Consider the following 15,596-nt stretch of genomic DNA (forward strand, 5'->3'; position numbering starts at 1 on the left):
TAATTAACTGAAAAGAGCAAGATATTGGACAGGCTTTGTTTGTTTACAAAGGAGGGAGAAATTTCTCTCTCTGTCATCTGCCTTGCATGGGAACAAATATTTCTAGAAGTAAACAGAAGAACACAGTAACTTTGGTTGCCCCTGGGGAGGAGTGAATACCCACCGACAGGTGTGGAATGGGGGGGGTGATTCTCACTACATACCCTTTTCTACCTTTTGGATTTGACTCCAGTAAGTGGCGGAGCCAGGATTAAAATCCAAGCCCATTGGGTATACTATGCAGTACTGTGTCTGGAAAGTTCCTCAAGCAGGGACACGTGGCCTCCCCCAGTCTCCTCTCCTAGTACCTAATAACCATCACCAGGAGGAAGTTCTTCTCTTTAGCTAATCACTTTCTGGATGTGGTGGCACCTTCAGAATTCCTGTAGAGGAAGGTTTTAAAGGCTATTCTCACATAGCAAACGCACAATTTTTTACTTAGAATACATATTTGGGGGATCCCTGGGTGGCGCAGCGGTTTGGCGCCTGCCTTTGGCCCAGGGCGCGATCCTGGAGACCCGGGATCGAATCCCACATCGGGCTCCCGGTCATGGAGCCTGCTTCTCCCTCTGCCTGTGTCTCTGCCTCTCTCTCTCTCTCTGTGACTATCATAAGTAAATAAATAAAAAAAATTAAAAAAATAAAAAATAAAAAAATAAAAAAATAAAAGAATACATATTTGGAGGGATGGGGTGAAGGTAGCTGAGAACAAAACCCCACCTTCAGCCCCTCGGGCTCTACTTCTGAGCAGTTATGGGTCTTCTCTCTGTTTGCACCTGGGTGTAGGAGACTGGGTGTCACATTGGCCCAGCATTCTCCCCTGCCTCCCTCTGCAGGCCTGGTAGGCCCATTCCCACTGCCCAGGTTCATCCTCCACAGGAGACCTTTCCAGATTAGCTGTAGCCCTGGGCTCTCCCTCAGCATACCACCAAGCCCTCTGTCCTTGGTTCTTTGGGGGTCCCTGCCCTCTGGCTCCTTCCCTTGCTCTGCACTTGGCTTAGTTCCTAGTTACTCTAAAATCCTGCTGCATTCTTTTCACAATCTACCAAGCTTCTTGGACTAGTAAGTAGCCTTCTTGGGTTCTGCCCCCTTTTCTACTTTGTTGGCCCTCTCCTCCTATGTGAGCACCATTTCCTTTTCTTCCTCTTGGGTTCTTGCTCTGACAATAGCATTTACGTGTTCCCCAGACTCTGTCTCACATCCTCTTCCCAATTTCTACAGACATTCTAAACTCCAGGGCACCACCTGTCAGTGCTATGGGTGACTCCCAAACTGATATTCCTGGACCCAGCCTCTCTCCTCAATTCTGAGATAGTTCCAGTGGCCCAAGGAATAACTTTATCTGAAAATCCTGCCATCCCCCAAAACTCACTTGGTTGTAAATGAAGTGGGTCACCCTTTCCCTAAATTAACTCTCCCTCCTTGCTTTCCCCTTCCTCTTCTGGGCCCTATCATGGCCCTGTCACTTGTATAGGCTGTCACACACTTTGTAAAAGAGATCACAAGGTGGTGTGAAAGATATAAGAGTATGGATGAGTCTGGGATACATCGTGGAGAAGATCGGTATTGCACCAAGCCTTGAAAGAAGAATAGGCAACAGGCCAGAACAAAGGGGAGGAATGAGCATATCTGGGAAGTGGAAAGGCTCCAGTGAGGAAACCACGAAGGCGTCTAGGTTTCCAACTGGGAAGCTGTGGGAAGTGATGCCCAGTAGTGAATGTCCAGCAGAGGCTTCCAGATCTGATCCAATGGGCTAGGGGGTGATGTGTACAAGGCATTGCTTTGCTAGTCAGTACTGAAGCAGGTGGAAGAGAAATCTAAGTAGGAGAGACTAGGAAGAGAGAGAATTGCCAAACTGCCAAGAAGCTTCCACTGTAATCCAGATAGGAGTTCTGTGGCCTTGGCTAATGACGGTGCCATTCTCTGAGGAAATAACAAAACAAAATAAATAACAAAATTCAACTGAATGAATCGTGGAGATTCAATTGGCTTTATTAATGCATTCATGAGTTGGGCAGTATCCTATCTAGCAAGTAAAGGGGAACTCTGAAGGCCTACAGAGAAGGAAAGGTTTGTGGGGTTTTTAAAAAAGATTTTTATGAATTTGAGAGAGAGAAAAAAAAGCATTAGCAGAGGAGGTGCAGAGGGACAAGCAGAATCCCTGCTGAGTGGGACTCCATCTCAGGACCCTGAGATAATCTGAGCAAAGTCAGAGGCACCACCCAGGCACCCTCAAAAGGAAAGATTTTTAAAGGTAGAGAGGAGGTGGAAAAAAGGAAATTATTAGCAGAGAATCCATTGTTTTTTGCAAGATCACCCTCCTAAGGGAAACAGATGGGGTCCATCAGTAAATTTCCTTTTTTTTTTTTAATTTTTATTTATTTATGATAGTCACACAGAGATAGAGAGAGAGGCAGAGACACAGGCAGAGGGAGAAGCAGGCTCCATGCACCGGGAGCCCGACGTGGGATTCAATCCCAGGTCTCCAAGATCGCGCCCTGGGCCAAAGGCAGGCGCTAAACCGCTGCGCCACCCAGGGATCCCCATCAGTAAATTTCCTAGTGCTGACCAGGAAATGCCCATGTTGATGGGTCAAAGGTCACATTTCTGGGGTTGAAACTGCAGTTAAGTTAGCTCTTAAGTCTTGGTTTACTGACTCGGGGCCTTACCCCAAGTGACACCATTTGGGGCCTGTCACTTTCATTTTAACAAGATGAAACAGCAAAAGGAAGGAATAGGCTATTCCTTTTAAAGGAAGGAATAGCCATCATGGGTGACTGTTGGGAAAACAGGATTGAAGTAGAGAAAAAGAAAAAATCCTGACTCCCTAGTTCAGAAATTAGGGGGAGTGAGGAGAATGAAACTGTCCTCATCAGAGATCAGGAACTTGAGAAGGGGAGCTGTTCTGGAAGAAGATCAAATCCTAGAAACAGAACAAAAGCACTGACACAAAAGACAAGAATTTTTAGAAAGGAGCACATTGTAACACCTCACAGGCAATCGAAAAATGCAAATTAAAAACAACACTGATATATTTTTCAATATCAAATGAGCAAAAAAAAAAAAAAAAGAAAGAAAGAAAAAAGAAAAAGAAAGTGTTAAATAATACTACCCAGTACTGGCAAGGCTGCTAGTGGAAAAGGCATAGTTTAACTAGACTTCATGTAAATGAATAGAAACTCTCCAGAAGCAATCCTGCAGTATATACAATCTGTTATTAAAACTTTATGTCCTTAATGTCATTTCTAGTATGTTATTCTTTTTTTTTTTTTTTTCATTTATTTATGATAGTCACAGAGAGAGAGAGAGAGGGAGGCAGAGACACAGGCAGAGGGAGAAGCAGGCTCCATGCACCGGGAGCCTGATGTGGGATTCGATCCCGGGTCTCCAGGATCGCGCCCTGGGCCAAAGGCAGGCGCCAAACCGCTGCGCCACCCAGGGATCCCCTAGTATGTTATTCTTAAAACAATAATTTAAAAATGCAAACCAGTACATATAAAAATAATAGTGTTGTCAATAAGGTGCAACATTAGATAAAAAGATAATGGCTGTATATTAGAGTATATTAATTTTTTAAAAGATTTTAGTTATTTGGGATCCCTGGGTGGCGCAGCGGTTTGGCGCCTGCCTTTGGCCCAGGGCGCGATCCTGGAGACCGGGGATCGAATCCCATGTCAGGCTCCCGGTGCATGGAGCCTGCTTCTCCCTCGGCCTATGTCTCTGCCTCTCTCTCTCTCTGTGACTATCATAAATAAATAAAAATTAAAAAAAAAAAGATTTTAGTTATTTATTCACGAGAGACACAGAGAGAGGCAGAGACATAGGCCTCCCATGCCTGTGTCTCTGCCTCTCTCTGTGTCTCTCGTGAATAAATAAATACAGTTTTTTTAAGGGTTCCTTTTCCTCCACATCCTCACCAACATTTGTTCTTTCTTATGTTTTTGATGTTTGATTTAGCCACTCTGACAGGTACAAGGTGATATCACATTGTGATTTTGATTTGCATCGATTTGCATTTCCCTCATGATGATTGAAGTTGAGCATCTTTCCGTGTTGTCTATGAGCATCTATATGTCTTCTTTGGAGAAATATCTGTTCGTATCTTTTGCGCATTTTAAAATAGGATTATTTGTTTTTTGAGTGTTGAGTTGTATCAGTTCTCTACATATTTTGGATACTAACCTTCCATTAGGTATGTCATTTGCAAATACCTTCTCCCATTCAGGAGGTTGCCTTTTAGTTTGGTTGATTGTTTCCTTCACTGTGCAGAAGCTTTTATTTTGATGTAGTCCCTACAGATTATTTTTGTTTTTATCTCTCTGGCCTCAGAATACATTTTTTTTTAATTTTTATTTATTTATGATAGTCACACAGAGAGAAAGAGAGAGAGGCAGAGACACAGGCAGAGGGAGAAGCAGGCTCCATGCACCAGGAGCCCGATGTGGGATTCGATCCCGGGTCTCCAGGATCGCGCCCTGGGCCAAAGGCAGGCGCCAAACCGCTGCGCCACCCAGGGATCCCCAGAATACATTTTTGAAAGACACTCCTATGGCTGATGTCAAAGAAGTTACTGCCTGTGTTCTCTTCTAGGTTTTTTATGGTTTCAGGTCTCAAACTGAGGTCTTTAAGCCATTTCGACTTTACTTTTGTGTGTGGTATAAGAAAGTGATGCAGTTTCATTCTTTTACATGTTGCTGTCCAGTTTTCCCAACACTATTTGTTGAAGAGACTGTCTTTTTCCCATTGGATAGTTTTGCCTTCTTTGTTAAAGATTAATAGACCATGTAATTGTGGGTTTATTTCTGGATTTTCTCCTTTGTTCTGTTAACCATACTGTTTTGATTACTGATGCTTTGTAATATAACTTGAAAGTCTGAAATCGTGATGCCTCTGGCTTTGCTTTTCTTTTTCAAGATTTCTCTGGCTCTTTGGGATCCTTTATGGTTCCATACAAATTTTAGGATTGTTTGTTCTAGTTCTGTGAAAACTGCTGTTGGTACTTTGACAGGGGTTGCGTTAAATCTGCAGATTGCTTTGGGTAGTATAGACATCTTAACAATATTTGTTCTTCCCATCCATGAGCATGGAATGTTTTTCCATTTCTTTGTGTCATCTTCAATTTCTTTATCAGTTTATATTTTTCAGAATACAGATCTTTCACCCCCTTGGTTAGGTTTATTCCTAGGTATCTTATTATTTTTGGTGCAATTGTATTAAAACAATTTTTAATGAAATGGGAAATATTCGTCATATGCATTTTAGACATTGCATTAGAGTAGACTACTTTTTAGTTTTGAATTACAATATTTATACAGACTCAGTACTTCCCTTTTCCCTTGCCTACCTTTCTAATATTACTGTAGAGAGTTTGGTATACATTCCTCCATACTTTCTTCTTTGTTCATGCAAACATATATTCACACATATTGAATTTTTAAATTAGAATGGAATTATACTGAGTGCCTGGGTGGCTCGGTCGGTTAAACATCAGACTCTTGGTTTTGGCTCAGGTCATGATCACACAGGTGATAAGACTGAGCCCTGCATTGGGCTCCAGGCTCAGCAGGGACTCTGTCTGAAGATTCTTTCCCTCTGCCCCTCCCCCAACTCTCTCTCTGGAATACATAAATCCTTAAAATAGGATTATATTAACATATACTCTTTCCACTTAAAATATGCCTTGAGGGATCCCTGGGTGGCGCAGCGGTTTGGCGTCTGCCTTTGGCCTAGGGCGCGATCCTGGAGACCCAGGATCGAATCCCACGTCGGGCTCCTGGTGCATGGAGCCTGCTTCTCTCTCTGCCTGTGTCTCTGCCTCTCTCTCTCTCTCTCTCTCTGACTATCATAAATAAATAAATAAAAATTTAAACATCAAAAAAAAAATATGCTTTGACATCCTCCTAAGAATATACATGTGGAGCATGTTCATTCTTTTTGTTTATTTTGAAATTATGAGAGCTAATCTTTTAATTCTCAAATTTTTTAAATCAAAATTTTTATTTCAATAGAACTATAAGAAATAATACAGAAATCTTGAGTACCCTTTACCCAGGTCACCCCAATGGTAACAACTTGCAAAATTGTAGAATATCACAGCCAGGATATTGACATTGACACAGTCAAGATACAGAACGTTTCCAACACCACAATGATGTTGCCCTTTTCTGGCCATCTCTCCTTCCTCCCAAACTCCTCCCTCACTTAACCTCTGGTAATCACTAATCTGTTCTCCATGTCTAATGATCTGTCATTTCAAGAATGTTACATAAATGGAATTATACAGTATGTTACCTTTTGGGATTGACTTCTTTTCAGGTTACTGTATGTATCTGTAGTTCATTCTTTTTACTGCTGAACAGTATTCCATTGTATAGATATAGCTAGTCACTCATTGAAGGACATTTGGGTTATTTCTAGTTGTTGGCTATTATGAGTAAACCTGCTATAAACAATTGTATACAAATTTCTGGGTCGACAGAAATCTTCATCTCATTTCTCTGGGATAAATGCCTAGGAGTGCAATTGCTGGGTTGATGAACATTTAGTTAAGAAACTGAACTGGGCAGCCCCGGTGGCGCAGCGGTTTAGCGCCGCCTGCAGCTCAGGGCGTGATCCTGGAGACCCTGGATCAAGTCGGGCTCCCTGCAGGGAGCCTGCTCCTCCCTCTGCCTGTGTCTCCGCCTCTCTCTCTAGCTGTGTCTCTATGAATAAATAAATAAAATCTTAAAAAAAAAAAAAAAAAAGAAACTGCTGAACTTTTTTCCAGAATGGCTATACCATTATATACTCCCACCAACAATGCCAGAGTAAACCAGTTTCTTGGCATCTTCACCAGCATTTTGTGTTGCTATTTTTTTTTTTTTTTGGCCTTTCTGATAGGTATGTAGTGATATCTCATTGTAGTGCTGATTTGCATTTCCCTAATGACTAATGATGTTGAACACCATTTTATGTACTTTTTGCCATCTCTATATCCTCTTTATAAGATATCTGTTCATATCTTTTACCCATTTTCTAATTGGATTGAGGTTTTGTTTTTTATTTTTTGGTAGTGAGTTCTGAGAGTTGTTTACATATTCTAGGTACTAGTCCTTTGTTGGATAGGTGGTTTGCATATATTTTCTTACATTTTATACATTGTCTTTACCTCTTCTTAGTAGACTTTTGCAGAGCAAAAAAGGTTTTAATTTTGATAAAGACCAATTTATGCATGTTTCCTTTTAGGGATTGTGCTTTTGTGGTTTTGTTTGTTTTAAAGATTTTATTTATTCATGAGAGACACACAGAGTGAGAGGCAGAGAGACACAGCCGGCTCCATGCAGGGAGCCCGACATAGAACTCGATCCAGGTCTTCAGGATCACGCTCTGGGCTGAAGTCGGAGCTAAACCGCTGAGCCACCTGGGCTGCCCGGGATTATGCTTTTGTTATCAAGTTTAGGAACTCTTTGCCCAGTCCTGATCCTGAAAACTCTCTCATATATAATTTTACATTGAAGTTCATAGTCCATTTTGAGTTAGCTTTTAAAGAAGGCATGAGATTTAGGTCACGGGTTTGTTGTTGCTGGTGATCGTTTTTACCTATGGATGTCCAATTTTCTAGCACCATTTATTGAAAAGGCTATCTTTCCTTCAATGAATTGTTTTTGCACCTTTGTAAAAAAAAGGAAGTCAATTGGGCATATTTATGAGGATATATTTATGGGTTCTCTATTTTGCTCCATTTATCTGTGTCTGTCTACCTCTCTACAAATATCACACGATTTTTAGTACTTCAGTTATAGAAGTCTTGAAAGCTAGACTGATTTCTCCTACTTTATGTTCCTTTTTCAAAATTGGTTTCACTATCTTTGAGTTCTTTAGATTTCCTTATGAATTTTTGAATAATATTATTTAGATCTACACAAAAATCTTTCTGGGACTTTGATAGGAATTATGTTAAACCTGTATATCAATTTGGGGAGAACTGACAACTTTACAGTGTTAAGTCTTCCACTTATAAACAAGGCATGTCTCTCCATTTATTAGGTCTTCTTTGACTATTTTCATCAGTACTGTGTAGTATTTAGCATACAAATCCTGTGCATATTTGTTTCATTTACCTAAGCATTTTTGAGCGTTTGTAAATGGCATTTTATTTTTAATTTCTGTATGTACACATCCATTTCTAGTATATAGGAAAACAATAAATTTGCCTATGTATCTCTTATATTCTGTAAACTTACTAAACTCACATATTGATTCTAAGAAGTTTTTAAGATAAATATTCTTTAAGATTTTCTATATAAACAATCATGTCATTTGCAAATAGGAACAGTTTTATTTCTTCTCTTCTAATCAGTATTTCTTTTTTATCCTTTCCTTGCCTCATTGCACTGCTAGGGGTTGCAGTACCATGTTGAATACAGGTGGTAAAGCAGGTATATTTGCTCTGTTCCTGATCTTAGGGGAAAGTATTCAGTCTTTCATTATTAAGTATAATGTTAGTTGTAAGATATTTTTTTAGATTCTTTCTAAATTTTCACTCAATTTGAGGTGCTCAAGTGGCTCAGTTGGTTAAGGGTCCAAATCTTGATTTTGGCTCAGGTTATGATCTCAGGGTTGCAAGATTAAGCCCCATGTTGGGCTCCACTCTGGGCATGGAATCTGCTTAAGATTCTCTCTCTCCTTCTCCTTCTGCTCTTCCTCCCTCCTTCCCTCCCTCCCTTCTCTCAAAAAAATAAATACATAAATAAATAAAATCTTGAAAAAAATTTTTTTCACTCGATTTAATGTATTCTTCTCTTTTTCTTGAGACTTCATTATTGACCCATGGAATACTGAAAATTTGTTGTTTTCAAGTGTTTGGAGATTTTCCTGTTATATTTCTGGTTTGATTCCATGTGGTCAGAGAACATACTGCACAATTTCAATTCTTTTAAGTTTGTTGAGTTTGTTTTTTTTTTTATGGCTCAAGATATAGACCATTTTGGTATATGTTCTGTGGACATTTGTAAAAGATGTGCATTCTGCTGCTGTAGGATAGAGTGCTCTATAAATGTCAGATCCTGTTGATTGATGGTGTTGTTGAGTTCTTCTATACCCTTGCTGATTTCTATGTAGTTGTTTTGTCAATTGTTGGGAGAGGGGTGTTGAAGACTCAACTATTTCTCCTTTTAGTTTTATCAGCTTTCCTTCACATATTTTGCAGACCTGCTGTTTAGTACATACCCATTTAGGATTACGAAGTCTTCTTGAAAGATTGACACTGTCATTATTATTTTCTTTTAAGATTTTATTTATTTTTTCATGAGAGACACAGAGAGAGAGACAGAGACAGAGACAGAGACACAGGCAGAGTGAGAAGCAGGCTCTAGGCAGGGAGCCTGACATGGAACTCAACTCGGGTCTCCAGGATCAGGCCCTGGGCTGAAGGTGGCGCTAAACCGCTGAGCCACCCAGGCTGCCCCTGCCACTGTCATTATATAATGTCCTTCTCTGACTGGTAGTTTTTTTGCTCTAACATTGACTTTATCTGATATTAATATATCCAATCTTGCTTTTCTTTGATTAATGCTTACATAGCATGTCCTTTTCTCCATCCTTTTACTTGTCAATCTGTCTGTGTCATTATATTTGAAGTGAGTTTCTAATAGACAATATATTGTTGGGTTTTGCTTTTTAATCTTCTCTGTCAAATCTTTGTTTTTAATTGGTATATTTAGACCGTTTACATTGAATGTACTTATTGATAAGTTAGAGCTTACGTCTGCTTGTTCTGATTTCTGTTTTCTTTCTCCTTTCTTTTTTTTTTTAAGATTTTATTTATTTATTCATGAGAGACACACACTCAGAGGCAGAGACATAGGCAGAGGGAAAGGGAGAAGTAGGCTCCATGCAGAGAGCCCAACGAGGGACTTGATCCCGGGACTCCAGGATCACGCCCTGGGCTAAAGGCAGGCACTAATCTGCTGAGCCACCCAGGGGTCCCTCTCCTTTCTTTTTTTAAAAAAGATTTTATTTATTTGAGAAAGAGAGAGAGAAAGAGCACAAGCTGGTGGGACAGGCAGAGGGAGAAGGAGAAGCAGACTCTCCACTGAGCATGGAGCCCACACAGGATCTATTCCAGGACCCTGAAATCATGATCTGAGCTGAAGGCAGATGCTTAACTGACTGAGCCACCTAGGCACCCTTTTTCTTGTCTATGTGTTTCTTAAATGTCTTTTTTTTTAAGTTTTATTTTTATTTAAGCAATCTTTACACCCAGTGTAGGGCTTGAACTCACAACCCTGAGATCAAGAATCACATGCTTTTCTGACTGAGCCAGCCAGGTGCTTCTTGAACTTCTTTTTGTAACACACTTTTTAGAATAGTTTTAGATTTATAGAAATATTATGAAAATGGTAGAGTTTCCCTATGCTCTATATCAAATTTCTCCTCTTATTAACACTTTACATTAGTATTAAATATTAGTTATAAATAATAAAACAATTTTGGTACATTGTCATTAACTAGTCCATACTTTACTCAGATTTCCTTAGTTTTTATCTAATGTCCCTTTTTCACCCCAAGATCCCATCTAGGAGACCATATTACACTCAGTTGTCATGTTTCCATTGGCTCTCCTTGGCTATGACAGTTTCCTCAGATTTTCTTTGTTTTCAATGACTTTGACATTTTTGAAAAGTACCGGCCAGTTATTTTGTAGAATGTCTCTTTACTGGGGGGGGGGGGGGGGGGGGTTGGTTCTAATGTCTTTCTCTTGATTAGACTAGGTTTATGGGGTTTAGGGAGGAAGATCACAGAGATAAAGTGCCATTTTCATTACATATCAAGGGTACATACTATCCACATGACTTATGAGTGTTGATTTTGATCACCTGGCTGAGGTAGTGTTCTTCAGCTTTCTCCACTGTAAAGTTATTCTTACCCCCTTTCCATACTATACACTTTGGAAATTAATAACTATGAACAACCCACACTTAAAGAGTGAAGAGCTGGGATCCCTGGGTGGCGCAGCGGTTTGGCGCCTGCCTTTGGCCCAGGGCGCGATCCTGGAGACCCGGGATCGAATCCCACATCGGGCTCCCGGTGCATGGAGCCTGCTTCTCCCTCTGCCTGTGTCTCTGCCTCTCTCTCTCTCACTGTGTGCCTATCATAAATAAATTTAAAAAAATGTTTAAAAAAAAAAAAGATATTTAAGAAAAAAAAAAAAAAGAGTGAAGAGCTATGTTCCACCTCCTTGAGGGCATATTATCTACATAAATTATTTGGAATTCTTCTATTCTATGTAGGAAATTTGTCTCTTTCCCTCATTTATTTATTTAGTCAATGAGTTATTGTATCAGTATGGACTCATAGATATTTATTTTATACTTTGGTATGTAAACATTTTAAAATGTGTTTTAGAATCCATTTTAATTGACCTGTGGTAATTGTACATTTTTAGTGATTACTGTAGGTACTACATTTTACATGTATATAACCTATCATGGTCTACTTTTGTTATCATTTTACCTTATCTGCCTTTACATTCTTTTAACCTCCCCATTTATTATTTTATTTTTTAAGATTTTATGTATTTATTCATGAGAGACACACACACAGAGAGAGAGAGAGAGAGAGGGAGGCAGAGACACAGGCAGAGGGAGAAGCAGGCTCCATGCAGGGAGCCCAACCTGGGACTGACTCACCCTGGGTCTCCAGGATCAGGCCCTGGGCTGAAGGCGGCCCTAAACCACTGAGCCACCCAGACTTCCCTTTATTTTATTTTATTTAAAGATTTTCTTTATTTATTTGAAAGAGACAGAAAGTAAGAGAGAAAGAGAGAGAGCACAAGCAGGGGGTGGGGTGCAGACAGACAGGGAGAAGCAGGCTCCCCACTGAGCAAGGAGCCTAACTCAGAGCTCAATCCCAAGACCTTGAGACCACAGCCTGAGCCAAAAGCAGATGTTACCGACTGAGCCACCTAGGTGCCCATATCTAATTAGTTGTCTTAAATATTTCCCCTATGTACATTTAGAAACACATAGATAATGTTTTCATTTTTGCTTCAAACATAATTTAGAAAACTCTAGAAGAAAAGGAAAGCTTAATATATTTATTCATATATGTGTTTACCTTGTTCTTTCTTCCTGATATTCTAAGATTCCTTCTCCATTATTTCCTTTCTGTTTAAAAAACTTCTATGAGCCATTCTTTTGGGCTAAGTCTGGCAACAAATTCTTAAGTTTTCTTTCATCTGAAGGTGTCTCGACTTCTCCTTAATTCCTAAAGATATTTTCTCTGGGTATAGAATTCTGGGCTTATTGTTCTCTTCTTTTAGTATTTGAATAATATCATGTCACTTTCTTCAGACTTGCATTGTTTCTGACAAGAAATCTGCTGTCATTTAAAATGTTACCCTGTAGGTAAGGTAGTCAATTTTCTCTGTTTATTTTGAAGATTTTTTCTTTTGTCTTTATTGCTCAGAAGTTTAATTATGGTATTTTAATATATGCTAATAATACATAATATATTTCCTTAGATATATCCTGCTTAAGGTTTGCTCAGCTTCTTGAATCTATAGGCTAATATCTTACCAAATTTGGGACATTTTTCAGCCATTATTTTTTCAAGTATTTTTTCAGCCCCATATTCTTTTTCCTCTCCTTCTGGGACTCCATTGACACAAATACTAGATCTTTTGTTATAGTCCCACAGGTCCCTAGGCTTTGTTCATTTTTTTCCACTTTATTTTCTCTCTGTTGTTCAGATTACATAATTTCTATTATTTCTATTTTGCAGTTTACTGATTCTTTCCCCTGTCTTTTTCATTTTTTTGTTGGGTCCATCTGCTGATCTTTGTAGTTGGGTTATTATATTTTTCAGTTCTAAAATTTCCATTTGTGGAGCACCTGCATGGCTTAGTCGGTTAAGCGTCTGCCTTTGGCTCAGGTCATAATCCCAGGGTCCTGGGATGGAGCCCTGCATTGGGTTTCCTGCTCAGCTGGGAACCTGCTTCTCCCTCTCCCTCTGCCTGCTGCTCCCCCTGCTTGTGTGCTCTCTCCCTCTTTCTCAAATGGATGAATGAATTTTTTTTTAAAGATTTTATTTATTTATTCATGAGAGACACGCACACAGAGAGAGGCAGAGACACAGGAAGAGGGAGAAAGAGGCTCTTCACAAGGAGCCTGATGCGGGGCTCGATCCCAGACCCTGGGATCACGTCCTGAGTCAAAGCAGCCGCTGAACCGCTGAGCCATCCAGGTGTCCCCCGATAAATAAAATCTTTAAAAAGTAAAAATAAAATTTCCATTTGTTCTTCTTTGATTATATCTTTTATTCCTTTGCTGAGTCTTTCCATTTCATTTATTTGTTCCAAGTATGTTTGTAATTGCTTGCTAAGAACTTTTTACACCAGCCAAGTGCCCCTCATGAATGATTTTTTATTGCAACCTGGACATTTGAATGCTATGTTATGGGACTTTGGATCTTATTGAATCCTTCTATTTCAACTGGCTTTATCTGACATCACTCTGACAAGGGAAGAGAATGGTGCCACCTTACTACTGTCAGGTAGAAATAGAAATCGAGGTTCCTCTCTCATTCTCCATTGCCATAGAAGGGGATGCTCCTTATAATTGGGCAGGGGTAGCAGTTCTAGCTCCCCACCTGGTCTCCATAAACCCTATGGTTGTGGCTTTGTTATTGCTGAGTGATGGTGAAAGTCTTGACTCTCCACTAGACCTCCTCTGACAACCACCCAACAAAGAGGGGTGCCTCATGATTGCTGGGTGGAGGTGGAAATCCTGGCTTCATATGTGATCTTTACTAACAGTACAGAGGGTTGAGGACCCTTGCCACTGGCTTATGGGAATGAATGGCCCAATTTTCTACTGGGGCCAGTGGGGATATTGGGGTGCCTCATTATAGCCTCAGCAGGGTGGAAGTTTAGGCTCCCCATTCAACCTTTTCTGGCATGGGAAGGGGCCACTGTTTTTCTTCTGATGTTTAATAGGAGTAGAGCAGTTATTATCTAAAAGTAGTTCGTCTTTCTAGGTTGCTTCTTTCCTGGTCCTTTGGCTAAGAGAGCAGGCTTTTTGTTGAGGCTTATTTTCATCTGTATCCATTGAAGTTTCCCAGTTGCTGGCTTCTTTACCTCTGAGACTGGGATATACAAGACAAAAGAAAACTTACTACCGTGTTGTTCCTCAGACCCTGAGGTCCTTACCAGTCTGCCCTCTTCTCTACACCCTTCAGAGTCTTCTTATGTTAGTTCTATATGTAATGTCCGGGGTTTTCTGTTATATTTAGTGTGCTTAGCAAACAGTATGTTACTATGGATTGAATTGTGTCTCCCCTCTCCAAATTCTTTTTTTTTTTTTTTTAATTTTTATTTATTTATGATAGGCACACAGTGAGAGAGAGAGAGGCAGAGACACAGGCAGAGGGAGAAGCAGGCTCCATGCACTGGGAGCCCGACGTGGGATTCGATCCCGGATCTCCAGGATCGCGCCCTGGGCCAAAGGCAGGCACCAAACCGCTGCGCCACCCAGGGATCCCCCCTCTCCAAATTCATATGTTGTAGCCTAACATTCAATGTGATAATATTTGGAGATGGGGCCTTTGAAAGGTAATTAGATTTATATTTAGATGAGGTCCTGAGGTCCTCATGATGGGATTTGTGCCCTTATAAGAAGAGACACCTGAAAGCTTGCTTCTTCTCTCTTTCTGCCATGTGAAGACACAGCAAGAAGGCACTACCTGTAGGCCAGGAAGAGTTATCTCTAGAGCCCAACCGTGTTGACACTCTAATCTTGATCTTCTAGCCGACAGTACTGTGAAAATATAAATTTCCATTGTTGGAGCCACCTAGTTTATGGTATTTTATTATGGCAGCATAAGCTGACTAATACATGTGTCTACTCCATTTTCCTGAAAGCCCTCACTTTTTTAATTACCTGAATAGTTTTCCATGATTGTAGCATAGTTCAATTCTTTCGTCATTCATGGATATTCAGGTTAAATTTTGTTCTTTCATATTATAAACAATTCTTATAACAACATCCTCGCACAGATATCATGAAATACTTACAATTTTATATCTGTCCATTAAATTTTCCAGAGTAGGGATGCCTGGGTGGCTCAGTGGTTAAGCATCTGCCTTTGGCTCAGGGTGTGATCCCAGAGTTCCAGGATCAAGTCCCGTATCAGGCTCCCTGCAAGGAGCATGCTTCTCCCTCTGCCTGTGTCTCTGCCTTCTCTCTGTCTCTCATGAGTAAATAAATAAAAATCTTTAGCAATAAGTAAATAAATAAATAAATTTTCCAGAGTAGCTATCATTGTATAAAAAAGTTATAATTTTTTTTTGTTTTTTTTTTAATTTTTTTATTTATTTATGATAGGCACACAATGAGAGAGAGAGAGAGGCAGAGACACAAGCAGGCTCCATGCACTGGGAGCCCGACGTGGGATTCGATCCCAGATCTCCAGGATCGCGCCCTGGGCCAAAGGCAGGCGCCAAACCGCTGCACCACCCAGGGATCCCTAATTTTGTATTTATTTAACATTGGCAGATTACTTTTTAAAAATTACTCTAA

At 40.1% G+C, this 15,596-nt stretch overlaps 1 protein-coding gene across 4 annotated transcripts in view; it reads right to left on the reverse strand.

The window, feature by feature from the left end:
- Positions 1-15,596, reverse strand: part of CD4 (CD4 molecule) — a 51,364-nt gene that overhangs the window by 6,701 nt on the left and 29,067 nt on the right. The gene's annotated exons all lie outside the window — the stretch shown is intronic.

This window comes from Canis lupus, chromosome 25 (genome assembly GCF_048164855.1).
Source record: "Canis lupus baileyi chromosome 25, mCanLup2.hap1, whole genome shotgun sequence".
Lineage (NCBI taxonomy): Eukaryota > Metazoa > Chordata > Mammalia > Carnivora > Canidae > Canis > Canis lupus.